Below are 15,138 nucleotides of genomic sequence, written 5' to 3' on the forward strand. Positions count from 1 at the left end.
ATAAATGAATCTATTTTTAAAAATAATACTCCATATAGTAAACTCAAGATTAAGGCAAGGAAATAGTTTAGGAAATTAAGACATTGTAATGGTAATAACACTTGCTATATATAAATAGTTTATAAATCTGAATGGATAACTATATCACAGACATTAGATAATGCAAAAGAATACAAAATAATGATAAGCATATTTGCACAAAATAAATTACTAACTAAATGTAAAAAGAAGTAATTTTATAACTGCAAGAACAACAAGATAAAATTGTAATTAAAGTACATCTCAGTATTCCTTTTTAAGAATTGGAGAGCAATCTAGTAGTTAGCATTAGGTTTAAAGAAACAAATAATAATAAAGTTTGATTCAATAGCTATAAGTGGAAACTCATGTCCCTCAATAAACATGTATACATGACTTCTGTACATTGATCATAACTAAAATGCCAATCATATTCTCAACCTGTACCTCTGAGTATAGTTCTCATTGATCTTGTCTGGAATTTAGTGAGTCTTAACTTATCACCACAGTCATTTGTTGAGCTGTTAATCTAATTATCTCTGATAATCCTCTCATAACCTATTCTCCATTTTTAGGAGTTTACAGATTGAGAAAGAGCAATGCTCAAATGTATCTCAAAAATATATACATATACACATAAAATCAGGAATTGCAATTTTTCTCTCCTACTTTTTCCATTGATCTGTTCCATCTGCTTTCCAACTTCAAAAAATTACGCAGTTTCTGATAGTGACAGCCATTGCTTTTTTGTTTGTTATCTTACAATAAAACTATTTGTTCTTTCTGTACTTGATAAATTTAATGATACTCATGTTTAAACCTACCATCTTGCAATTTGCTAAATATTCTGCTTTTTCTAAATTCCTTTCTACTTATCTTTGAAATAATAGATTAATATTTTATAATGCATTTTTCTCACTTGTGTAAACTTGCAAGCTATACGTTCTTTTTAAATTCTTTTAGTGATTAACCTCAAGGAAACACTAGTACCCTTGCTTTATCAAAGTCTATTTATCATAGTGACTGTGTGTTACTTTTACCCTTTTCTCACACATTGTTAAATTTTTTAACTCCATTAACCCCTCTGCTGAGGGGTTAATTAACCCCCATTCTATTGTTATGACATTTTATTTTTCTATGTATGCTACACTCACTTTTTATTGTCTGTACAATCAACATGTATACTTACTCTTCATTGTTCTATATTCTTTCAGCATCTGGACCTCCAAGATGTTTTTTCTTTTATCTCAATAACCTTATACATTCCTTCTGCAGTTGGTATGTTGGTGACAAATTTTGTTAGTTTTTATAGATCTGAAGACATGTATATTACTTTCTAACCTGAACAGTATTTTGCTGGAAGTAGAATCCGTTCTGGTGTTCTTTTAACACTTTAAAGATATTGTTTCGTTATCTCTGGCTTCATTGCTATTGAAGTCATCTTTAATCTAAGTGTTACCACCTTCAATGTAATCTGACTTCTTACAATATTTTCTCTTTGTCTCAGGGTTTTGTTAGTAGCTTTGTTATAGTGTACCTATGTGATTTTACTTCTACTTTTACTTGGGTTTGTCAAACTTTCTAAATATGTGTCTGGATTCTCTTTCATAAATTTATAAAGTTCTTAACCATTATATCTTCAAATACTGCTTCTGCCATTTTTGTTCCTTTCTCTGCTTCTGAGACACCAGTTATATTACAAGGCATCTTTTCATTGTCTATGTCATTTGCTCTCTTTAGCTTTTCAAGGTTTTCTCTCCCTGGAAATTTCTTTTCACATGTTCTTCAATTTTCTCTTTCTTTTCTGCTGTGTCATATGGTCCCTAAATCAATCGAGTTCATAATTTAAGTTATATTACAAAACTGTAATTTGTATTTGTTTTCATTTTTTATAAATTCCTTTCCTTTGCAGAAACTCTCACTGAACACAGTGGATTTAATTCATATAAAATCCTTTTTTTTCCTTCAGAATTTCCAAGTCTAGAACCCTCTGGGTTTGTTCTGTTTTCTCATTCTGCTGGTTTTCATCCACCTGGCCTCATCTCCATGAATGCATGCTAATTTTTGTTGTATCAGACATGTATTTGCAAAATTATTTATAGAAATACTTTAAATCTTCTGATAGTGGTATATTCCTTTGTCAGGATTATTTTTGTTTCTTTCAGTCTCTGGGTAGCATTAGCAATCCAGAATCACATCATTCCAGTTCAGAGACTGAGATAATTTGAAACTGACCCACTCCACTCCTGATTTATCCTTTAAAGTATAGCTATTCAGGATCCCCACTTGGTGAGGAAGCTTACAAATGATTCCCCTTAGTGGGTTCTAAAATCCAGTTCCAGCACCCCAGTTCCACAAAGCACTCAACAGCATGGCTAGATTTTTTGGCCGCCTCCTCCAGCATCAACAAACAACCTCAAGGGAAATGGCTATAAAAGCAGCGATTACCTTCCTGAACTTTCAGCTTCCTCCTGATACTTGTTTATAATTCTTTACAATCGTGTTAGCTTCCCTATGCCTTCAAACAGATGTTTTTTTTATATTTTGTCTTGTATTTTAGTTGCCTTCAGTAGAAAGGTTTGTCTTAATTACCTGGGTTTTTATTAATTAAGTTTACCTATATTACATTTTTCTTTTAAGATGACTGGGAAGTTGAAGATTATATATAATCTTAGTCTTACAATAAAACATTGTCATCATAGAAATTTCCTAATTGAGATCTATGATAAGAAAACTTAATTTGTTTTTTGTTTTTTTATTTAAATTCTCATACCTTTTAAGCCTTGATCCGTTCTTTATAATGTATTCAAGATGTTGGACAGGAAATGGGATTTTAACACCAATATTGAAAAGTGCTCACCACCTGCCAAACAATGATCATATTTCTTATTTAAAAATCCATATTTCGCTTGCAATACAATTGTACAAACTATACTTATCAACAAAAAAGCAAACATTTATTTGGATCTTAATTCCTTTTCATAACATTTTCAAAGAGAAAGACTACTGAAATCTTGTTCCATTTTATAAGTATGGATTTTTTGTTGAAAATATACCATGGCTAGTCTCAAGAACGCTTTTCTCCTCCAACCCAACTATATCTACATCAATTGATTTTGATGGAAATCTCAAACAGTGTATCATTTCTTCAATCTATAGCTTAGTGTCTTAAAAAAGCTGCAATGCCTTCTTCATAACTAATATCGAATATCTAATCATTTTTCTATAAATGACTTACAATTTTTTTCAAATGAATATTCACATAAGATTTATACTTGGTCATAGGTTGATGTACCTATTAAGTCCTTTTAAATCTATGATTCTCTCCTTTGTCTTTGCTAATTATTAATTCCTTGCCAGTTAAATGGTCATAAATATTACCTCCTTTCCACTTTTTTATTTTATTCAAGTATACTTGAATATATTTTTTTCATCTGTTTAAGAACATATTTTTTCTGCAAATGACCTAGCCATATTTTTAACATTCTTCTGGTATGGTCAATTTTTGCAAAGATTGTTACTTATTTATAGGAGTTTAAGATAGAGATATTTATCTGTTCACAATATTTGCTGAACCTCTGTGTGCCAGACACTTATCTGATGCTATGTATACATCCAAGTATAAACAAACTTCTGTACCCTCATGGCACTCACATTCTAATGGAGGGACAAAGATAATACACATAATAAGTAAATTAAACAGAATCTTAGGATAGTAAGTACCATGCTATGTGAAAATAGAAACAGGGAGTTCAAGAGGGAAAAAGGAGGATGACAAAGAGATTCCTATTTTAAGTAACAGGTATTTAAGGAATGGCAAGGATATATAACTGGCACTAAGGAAAAAGAAGGAAAGAAGATAGTAATGAGGTTGTAGTGATAAAGGGAAGGAAACAGATCGCTCACATTGAAACTTACAGATTATTTATGAGGAATTGGACTATGCACATAACAAGGAGTTATAATATGATCTGATCAGAAAGAAGATATATCTCAGTCATATTTTTTAAAGCTCTCCTCAGTCTGCTCTATTAGCAAGTATTGAAACAGGAGACTATTGCAATAACCCAGGTAAAATATGGTGGTGGCTCAGACCAGGTTGGCAGCAGTGGAATTGGTGAGAAGTGGTAAGGTTCTATTACAGTATGAAGACAGAACCATCAGGTTTTCCTGACACTGGATTTGGGATATAAAAGAAAGAAATGTCAACAATAACTAAAATTTTTGTACTTATCAACTGAAAGAATCAAGTCACCTTAAAAGAGATGGAGAAGACTTCAAATGAAGCAAGTGTATGGGGTACAGGATAGAGAAGATAAGGAGTTCAATTTAAGCATCTCATATTTGTTTAAGATACGTATCAGTGGAGACATCGAATAAGCAGTTGCATGAGAATATGGAGTTTAGAAGTCTAAACTGAAATATAAGTTTGAGAGTTGTTAACATTTAGATGATATTTAAAACCTTAGGAGTAGATGAATCATCAAGGGATATTAACTCTTTCCTGTAAAATACACTTTGCAAATATATTCAAGTTAATCATTCACTTTTACCTTTGTTTGAGATGTCCTTTTTTCATACTGACATTTTTTAACCTATGTGGTGTGAAATGTCTAGTCTTTCTGTTTCACTTTGGAACCATTCTTCAAAAGTTCTTCACAACCATAAGTTTTTAAATTTTCACATTCATATTTTCCTACTTGGTTCTGATGTAAGATAACAGACAAGAATCTAACTATTTTTTTCCAAAAATGTGTCATTTTTGTATAATACATTGGCATTCTACTCCCCGCTGTACTTTTGTTTTACATACAGTAAGTAGTCAATCTATTTTGCCTTTATATTTTTCTAGCATCAAAACTTCTCACACTAGAATAGTTTAGTTTCTCCATATATATCTTCTTGTATGCTCCTCATCATAGCTTTAGATTTTTCTTCATCTGTGTCTTAACATTTATTTTTAAAAATATCCATAGATAAAATTATTTTTTCTTTATCAGTCTATATGTCTTATTCAAGAAGAAACTTACTTTTTAAAATGATGTTAATTTTAATACTCTTCCAATTTCAATGTGTGACTTTGAGAGAGGTATTTATTTATTTGATTTGAATACCACCAAACAACACATCCATTGATTTGGAGTAAAATATATGCCTATATTTAGTCTAGAGACAACAGAAAGTACACACACTGAGTGCCATGCAGGATGGGGTTGCCAGCAGCAAGACCTATTTATGGAACTGATAACATTGCTGACATCAAATGAAAAGTCAAGATTTCCTCATTAGCCATCTTGAAACACATTTAGTAATATTTCTATCTGTAACCTTTCCTGTTGTTAAATTTTACCTGTGTCAGTGGTTTTGTCTTAAAATACAATAACAGAAAAGATGCTAGTAGAAGTGGTGTCTTAGAGTACAGGTATATATATTCTGATTGAATATAGCGTTCCAACATAAGTTTAGGTTTCCCCTAAAAATTAAATAAAAAGAAATTTTATTTTAAAAATATGTAATTGTTATTCTATTTCTTCACATAAGAAATATGAAACAGTAAAAATGTTTATAAGCTAAATCCTCCATATATTGCCTCATTAGATCTCAAAATCTTATTGCAGTAAACATTAACCCCAAATACATTCCATTTAACCCTCATCACCATGAGCACAAGAGGGTGTTCAATTATTACGCTATAACTACAAATACTACTGTAAATTGTAAGGTTCTTTCTGTTATCCTTTTTCTCCATCTTAAATAAGCATGAATACTAGTAAAATGAGACTTAGGAAAAGCATGGTATCTGTTATTTCCCACAGAGACAAGTACCAAAAGGTTATGGTTGATTTACTACACAAAGTGCTACATTAATTTAAAGGACTGACAATTCTTTAAGACATAGGAAAATATATTCTTTCTCTGTGGCACATGCATATACTTGATACCACCTATATAATCATTAATACTATAATAATGCCTTACAAATACATTATAAAATGTTTATTGATTCAGTTAACTCAGTAGTACTTTAAGGTTACATATCTTTTTAATAGTTAAAATTCATTCACCAGTATCATTTGCAACTGTGACTTCCATGAGTCACAAAGCTGTTACAGAGAATCCAGATTTATGATTAGTACAGTAATTGTATCAATCATTTGTAGCCTAGAAGTGTTTATTGAAATGCATATATTAATACTTGATTTCACTTTAAAACTTTGCCAACTAATTTTAATTTAGCATACTTTCCCAAAATATCTTCTCACGTACATATTAACATGAGTACTAGCAAAGAAAAATCCTCACTATCATTTTGTACCAAACCTCAATTAGGTCTAATCCCATTCATCAGTGTCTCTCTGACATGAACCCTATTTTGCTGCCTATGACTCATGATTGCTAAATACCGCATTCTACTTTTTACACTAACATGCAGTTTTGAAAATCTTGTAACTTTTTCAGTCTTAAGCTTTTGATAAATTAGTTCCTCTGGGCAAAATCATTCTGAACACATTATATGGCACTTCAAAAGGTGACCCCAAAAGGTCTGCCTATTTTTTTAAGAGAGAGATTTTTAACTCATTCATGATAAATTATCTGGTCCCTTTTTATAAAGGAACCATCTGTGGAATATTTAAAAAAAAAACCTAAAAAATTAAATATAAGCTCTTTTTACCTAAGAAACCATTTGAAATTGCCAGTTAGTATTAGTACTTGTTTTATAGATTACTTAAATCAATGAGAGTCAGGAAATACTATTTCTTAAAACATTTTGAGAACATTTGATGTAAAAAATGAATAATTACAGTGACATCTAAACTGTTTTCCATTTCTCTAGTCTCCCTTCTACAATCGATCCTTCACATTAAAATGATCTTCTTTATTAAGTGCAGATCCCTTTCTTATAATCTTCAAAGACTTCCCAGTTCTTGTCAGACTGTCTACTCACTTCCTTACCACACCTGGTATGCCAAACTTTTCAGAGAAAAATGCTTTCTGTTTTTTGCCTCTGCACTTTACAAGCTTTTCCCTCAATCTTGAGTACTTCTCACTCTTCCACCATCCAACATCCCAGCCTTTTTAAGTCCTTCTCATCAAGAGTCCAATTGTGATACTGCCTTCTCTTATGAAACCTTTCCTTTAAATGCTTCTATAAGATGCATTTAATGAGTTCTTTTCCCTTTGCCTGTAAATACTCTTTAGCTTTTCCATTGTAGTTTTTAATTATTTTTTTATTGAGATAACATTGGTTTACATTGTTGTTTGTTTTACACTGTTGGTGGGTATATAAACTAGTCTATTTTATTATTTTACTTCATAATAATAGCAGCTATCATATTGTACTGTATCTCCTTTCATCTCCCCAACTCACTGTAATTTCATTTTAAAGTCAGAAATCATTTTAAAGTTTTGTTCCTGTCTCTGATATTTTATCCTTATGATCTTAACTTAAAGCAATCATTTGCTTTAGTTTGAAAAAAAGTGAAGCCAGAAGAAATATCTTTTATCAACTTCTAATAATTTGTTTTAAAGTTTATCAGACATTTCTAAGCATAAATATGTGGGTTTTTTAAGCCAAACAAAAATAGGTTTTGTTATACACACCATTGTTAAATAGCTCTCTTTTTTTGGTACTAAGCCATTTGTTATACACACATGTTCCTATCAAGAATGAATTTAAGTAATTTTTAATAGTTGTATATTTATCTCATTTGCTAATGAACTTTTAGTTTTTAACTTTATTACTGTTACAAGCAACACTCAACTAAACATCTGTGTGTACATATATTTTGCATTTAATCCTAAAGCCTATTTAAGGGAATGTTTGTAGTGAAAAATAAAATATTATTAAGAGATCTTTTCAAAGAACAAAATATATGCACATTTCTTAAAACTACTTTTATAAATATAGGCATGAAACAACTTTTTTCCTGCTTTCTACACGAAGCATTTCAGAATTCTCAGCCAAATCTGTGGGCTAGACTTCTTGGTAAAATTAAATATTTGAAAGGTAGAAAAAAATGAAGTGGACTAGATTGCACTATATTCCTTAAATAGCTTACAGAACAATATACCCAATAAACACATTTTTAAATCTATCTCTTGAGGGAGAGGCAATTTATCAAAATGTCTTTTCAGTATTCTTCATGAGACTTTCCTACTATTTTAACAAAGTCAAATTGTCCAGTGTGTTGCCTTTATTATATTGCCATCAGTTGATCATATTCCTTAAAAGCTCAGAAGTTTGGGGGAAGAGGGGAAGAGATGGCCAGTGGTAGATAAATATCTGAACTTTTATTTACCTCTTAGTTATCCACTTAACTAGTCATCAAATATGCATAATTTTTAATAACCACTTAGCAAATGCAATTCAGAGGGCCAGACAAATTAATTTAACTATGATTTTCACTGCTTTTGTTTGATTTTAACCTGTGACTTTATTAATAACATTGATTCTGTCCAGTACTACGTATTATACACAAATATTTATATACGTATTTTATAATCCAGGTAGCATTGCTTTAGAATCTGGACTATTACTAATGAAAATGTTTATATTTCTTCCTCCAACTGATGCACAATTTCAGTGCTTGCATTACAGTTCATTTTAAAAGTGGTATTAATACTTAAAAGTCTTCTGAGAGGCTTCTAAAACTTGGCAGTCCAAGTTTTACTGTAGACTTACAGTAAACAAACTTTTTGAAACGGGAATCTCTCCCCATAATGCAGGAACAGATGAATAGAACACTAACCACTTTATCCTGAAATGCACATTTTCAGTTATATATAAGATGCCTTAAAGCATCATATAAATATTTTAAGATGTTTCCTAAACTATTAATGGATAAGTATTACAAAAACTAAGATTGGGTTCATTAAACAAAACATTGTAGTGTTTAGAAGAGATGCTCTTGTATATCTTTGAGTAGCCCTCTCCCTGATTGTTTTTAAAATTCTGGTTTGAACTGTGGCACATAACCATTTTCAAAAGTTATATTGTACCCTCTTCCCTGAACTTGTGCTTGTCAATAAATCGCTAACATTGTATATGCATTTTTGCAAAATTTTAATTTTCAAGAAGCTTTGTGACTTTAAAACCTGCAATTAGATGCATTATATTATTACCTTATTAATATGTACCTTCAACTATGTGAGTTATGACTGAGCCTTAAACCATCCTCCTGAATTTCAGGATAACTTTATTAGACCTTTACAGGTAATCCAAGTTATTTTTCAATGAGCAGTTTCACTCCAGGTCATTCCCAAACTAGAATTACACATTCTGTAATATACATAGTATGCATGGTAATATACATAGTAATAGGAAATCTGCTGAGTTTTAAAACTATCCTCTTTGTTTCATCATCTGGATTTTTCTCAACAAACATGTAAAGAAATTCAATAGTGTCTTGTCTTCATGTAGAATCTAAATATGAAGGTAAAATTTGTCATAAATACTATAAATGACAATAATAAGTAAAATTGGATTTCTTTAGGATACTTAAAATATCTGAAAGCTAACTGATTAAATCTATATCTTTATACCAAAAATATCTTCTATTTTTTAGAGTTTTTGGCATCCTAAACTTTATGTGTACTATTCTCTATAAACTTTTCAATTACTCAAATTCAACATGCTAACATTTGTATTTTCTTAAGTAAAAGGAATTTTCCTTCATTTCTAGGACTAATGACTTTAAGTCTGTTCTCTCCATTTCACATCACCTTGAATGATTTACTCCTGATTTATTTCTGATAAAAGTTTACATGTTTATTAACCCTCTTTAAATTCCACTAGGTAAACTACAGTTCTGCCTTTCTTTTTGACAAGTGCTAGAGAAAAAATTAGTAGGAAAGTAAACACTGAGCCCCTAATGGGGCTAAGTAAAGAAAAGATCTTTCCCAGTTTTCCTGAGCCCAGAATATTCATTTCACCTTTTATTTGATTACCCATTCCAATTCATGTTATTTGCTTCCGTTGACTTTTGAATATAAGGTTTCATAGCTTTAGCTATTTGGACCCCACTCAGTCTACACATTTTGAGTAAAGCTGTCCCAAGCCAAGTAAGAGATTTCTTTTTGTCTGCTTTTTTCCTTATGTTTGATTAATTCCTTTTCATAACAGCCCATGTGTGTATCTATGTGTGTTTTTTTTCCCTGTTCCCTTTTCCCCCTCCTTCCTGCCCTCTTTTTCTCCTCCCTCCTTTTAAAATTCCATTTATTTTTATAATTTTTATAACAGTAATACCTGTACATAGTTTAGAAAACAAGTACTTTATCTGTAGGACTATACCTTGCCCTATTGCTGCCCACACCCAATACTTATTTCCCTGTTAACTATTTCTTCTCATTTTTACTCTAAATTTCTAAATTGAAAATTCATACTGCTCATTCTTATTGTTTATATTTTTCCATTTTATTTTTTACTTTGGAAGATAAGAATTTAACTGTTTTATATTACATATACATTTCCTCCCTTACTCCATCTTGCCAAAACAGATTTTTACCTTTCCCCCCACCCTGCAACCCACCCACAAGAAACCTCTAGTGTCCTTAAGTAAATATTGTTCCCTGGTAAGCCAAGAAATGTGTAAATTCTTTGTTGAAGAGCTTTTACAGTTTATGTTTGGCATTTGCCTTTCACTGTATATTCTTTCTTGTTGTTTTCCTTTTTTACAGAAAACCTTCTTCAAGTAGGCTTTGGAGAAGGGGTGCACAAGAAGTCAGTGACTAGGTCTTTTTTGCTGTTATGATTGATCTAAAAACAACTCACTGATTTCCCCTGTAGATGTGTGAACATGGCTGCCAGTATTTTAGTAAACTGGGAGAAAATTCTGCAGACATTCATTGTTAAGAATTTACTTAATTCTCCTGTTGTCAGCTGTACATGTTGGCCCCAAGTTTGCAGCCTGTCCAGAGAGTATAACCTCTTGTTCTTTGACAGAGTGACAGGAGCAATCACCTGATAGTGTATGTGGTGTGATAAGGAGATCATGAGGGTCTGCCTGTTTTATACAGATTTTTAAACAATTATTTTTAACTCCACCTTATGCCTTCAGAACAGTCTCATCTCTCTGAGATTTGAAAGAAAGGGTGTAGGTTGTTGGGTTTTTTTGCTTTCTGCCTACCCCAGATATTGATTGTTTTTTCTTTTTTTTTTTTGTTTTGTTTAGTATTTTATATTTGCAATTTTATAGAAGTGGCATTATGTTTATTATAGAAAGTAACCAAATATTTGAAGATAAAAGTAAAATCACTCAGAATTTTCCAAGTCAGCCATAACCTGTATTAATATTTTAATGGATTAGGCCAGTTTTCGGTAATTACCTACTTACCTCCATGGTTTTGTGTTTTGGGGGGTTTCTGTTTGTTTTTTGGCTTGCAAGGTCTTTATGTATCTGCTTTGATTTGATTTTTGTGGGTTATTTGATTTTTCCACATTGGGGTAATACTATATGTAAAATTAGTATTCCTCTTCATTTAATGAACATTTTCCCATATCAGATAATCTCTAAAATATGGTTTTAAATAACAGTGTAATTGTGAATTTTTCATATTTTACCTAGCCTTTATCATAATTGGTTTACTTTTCCCTTTGGCAGAGACTCAGCATTGTGTAGTGTTGAAAAATATAACATCTGAATTATTAGAAGCCCTTAGTTTTTAGATTCATCAGTAAGTTGTTGGCGAAAACATGCTTATAATTAGCAGAGAGAAAACTCACTAAACCAATAAAAGGGTAATATAAAGGAGTGACCAGGCTTCTGATAACTTTTATTTATAAAACAAACATTGATTCTGGATTTTAAGTAATGTAATGACTTCCTTTCAATAACTTGACATTATGGTTATTATTATTCTTTGGCACGGAATGTTAACAAATCATATTCAGTTACATTCCATGGATCAAAACCATTTTAGGGCAATAAAAATGCAGTACACTTACAATATGTTAAAGAGTTAGTCCTGAGAGTTGGTCTAAATATAGCAACATTTTTCGGACCACAAGATACATTGATTAACTCATATGCTTAAGTATATGATGTGTAATCTGTTACCTTAGACAAAGAGACCCTAGAGAGGAGATTACTGTCCTCCCAAGTGGCCATCAATCTTTTCTATCGCAGTTGACAAGAATCTACTTAAAACAATTCATTTTTAATTTTAATCTATCCCCTCCATGTGGTACCCACATTGCTGAGGTATTTCATTGACTACCATCATCTATTAGGGTCCCTTGTTCTGAAAATTTATAACTATGTGTTTCCTTTTTCTCATTTTATGGGGCCTTTTAAAAGGAATTGTAATCTGCCTCCAGGTTCCTTCTTTATCACTTACACTTTAGGGCCAAGAATTATAGAATCTTGTTAGGTAGTATTTTCCCAGACCGAATAAGGGGAACTGCCCCAAACATGCTCTTCTGGAAAGTTACTGTACGTACTCCAACGGAAAAGTACAGCAGATATCTTTTATAGACATGCACCTAGTCTATCCAGTGGTTCTTACAGCCTATTAAATATACAGTGACCCAAACCCAACAGTCTCAAGTCTATTGTACCCACTTAAAATACCTTATTTTAATTCCTTTAGTTAAAGGACAATGATTATTTGCCATTATTTATATTACTTACATTTACATATTCTGCAAATCATATTTAAAGTGAAATGTCAATTGTGTTTTTGTTTTCATATGTTGAGTAGTTACTTACTATAGTTACAGTGGATTTACTGTTGAATTTTTATGTAAGCCTTTAAATCTTGTTTTTGCTCTGGTTAGTTCTTGAATTTTTCTTATCAACTAGTTAGCCTAATATGTAGTCATGAATTGTCCAACTGTTACTTTCTGCTCACTTATTTTATTTGTATTTAGTAATTGAGAGAATTTTTTTAAAGGACTCTCTGGATTTGTATTTTATATATGCTGTATGTCTGTAACCCTTCTTCCAGGGCCAGTAAAAGAGTGGTGTGTGAATCTCCATTAACTACTACCTACTACATCTCTGTGTTTCTCCCTCAAGTTATTCACATTCTGTCAGGAGAACAGAATTATGGGTGAAGATAAACATTGTGATATTACTATTGCTTTTCACTGACAAACTGTTATTCAATCTGATTATATCAAATTTTGAAGTTGGGTGTGTATATATTTAGATTTTCCCAGGAAATAGATATTTCTTTAGTTTCTTAAGGAAGACCCCTGTTTTCATGCTTTTTATTAACAGTAGGAAGAAAATGATCCATTCATCCTGAGATTGTCCAGTGCCACACTGGAGATTATCCCTCTCCAGATATATGTTTTTAATTATCACTTAGATATTCCTGCTTTAACAGTACCTTTGTTTTATATTACAATTTGTCATCCTTGATAAACTGGACATCTGATAAACTAAAAGTGAGACATTGCTTGAAATGTACAGTTTTGGTGGTAACTGTGTTAGGTATTGATGGAGTACTAGAAAGTAAACTGCAACTTTCCCTGTGAGAGCAGTAATGCTAATAGTTGAAGCCTATTTCTCTTCTATAGCCTTTCTTGAACCTTATGTATTTTACAATTATCTAATCCTAGAAAATTCCTTGTACACAAAAAAGTAGTATCCCCGTTTTTCTAGGGGGTATTAATGTCCACACTGCTTAAGTGAGTTGCCCAAGGTCACTCAGTGAATCGTTGGTGAAGCCAGAAATAGAATCCAAGTCTCCTGACTTCCAGTTCAGTTCTCTATCCTGGATATAGTTTTCTATCCTCTATACCCCTGCTGCCTCTCGGGAAAAGAAGTTAATCTTCCAGCTATTAATAGCCACCAAATTGGTGGTAGCAGCACAGTGGAGAAAAGTAACTGTCTTTACACTGCAGCATTAGTATAAAAATATCTGGTAATGGAAAATTTGACAAATGTCATGTTAAAGGGAGTGGAAAATTATTTTAAGATCTGGATCTCATTTATCTAGTTCTCAGAAAAGTAAAATTCCTTAGTAGAACATGTATCATATTTTTATTCTTGCTTTTAAATTGTATTTCCTAGAGGGTAATTGTCAGCCTAGCCATAAAAGAGCCTATTGTCAACTAATAAGAATAATGCATGTAGTGTTGGTGGTTGTTACAGTGTACTTTCTAAACTTCATTGAAAATTTGAATTGCTTTATTGAAATACATTAACGCTATTCAGCTTTCAGTGTTATTTAAGTTATTTAAGTTTTATATTGTAAAGCAAATAGAACATCTGTTGGGTATTTTAGTGCATGATTTGAAAGCACGGGCAGAAATACACATTATAGTTTCTTCCCTGGACAATACACCCCAAACAAAGTTACTTCATGTCAGCCACTTTAAAATTCCCTAAATTGACTTAAGCAAGACAGAAAAAAAAATATTAATCAAGAATTATAAGAAAGATCACTGAAAGTCTTCAATCAGATGAATGGCAAGCTCATACTTATTTTTTAACTGTAAATGTAAGAGAAGTAGAATTAGTAGAAGTTGGAAAATGCAAGGAAAGGATAAAAAAATCAAATTATTTGAGACCAAGGTGACTGAGACGGTAATGACAAAAAGATAATTAGAAATAAGCATGTGTGAAATATAAAGACTAGGTGGTCAAATAAAGCTCTTAAGGAAATGTAAATATTTACTGGATGGAGGAAAAAACTGAGATAGGACATTGGAGAGGTAGTAGGAGATTTTTTTTTTTTAACTACAACAGTTGTGGGATTGCACTGAGGAAAGGTCATTCAATTCATTGACTTCTTGTCATTTAAGAGAATGACGGTCAAGTAAGAACGCTCTGAACTCTTGAAAATATGTTCACTATCTTTGGTATTATCTAATTATATAATAGGTGCAGCTATAGACAATGTAATATAGGAAATAGTCAACCAGAATGCTTTATGAATTACCATATCTGAGATAGTAAAACAGTTGTTTCATTCACCTGGGATTTTACTGGTTATTGCCATTCTTGTTAATGTAAGCAACATGACATTTTATAGTGGAACATGTTACTAATTTCTACTTATAAGTGTAGAATACTTTTTTGTTATTCTACACCTAAATCACACTTTAAAGCTTAAAACTGCTTATGAAATTTATTTGAATTGGTTGGAAATTTGTTTTCATGATTAACCAGT

At 31.5% G+C, this 15,138-nt stretch overlaps 1 protein-coding gene across 1 annotated transcript in view; it reads left to right on the forward strand.

Moving 5' to 3' along the window:
- Positions 1-15,138, forward strand: part of KIF18A (kinesin family member 18A) — a gene marked incomplete at both ends in the record, with an annotated part of 59,054 nt that overhangs the window by 33,414 nt on the left and 10,502 nt on the right. The gene's annotated exons all lie outside the window — the stretch shown is intronic.

This window comes from Talpa europaea (assembly GCF_964194135.1).
Source record: "Talpa europaea genome assembly, chromosome: 1".
In the NCBI taxonomy this organism is placed as follows: Eukaryota; Metazoa; Chordata; class Mammalia; order Eulipotyphla; family Talpidae; genus Talpa; species Talpa europaea.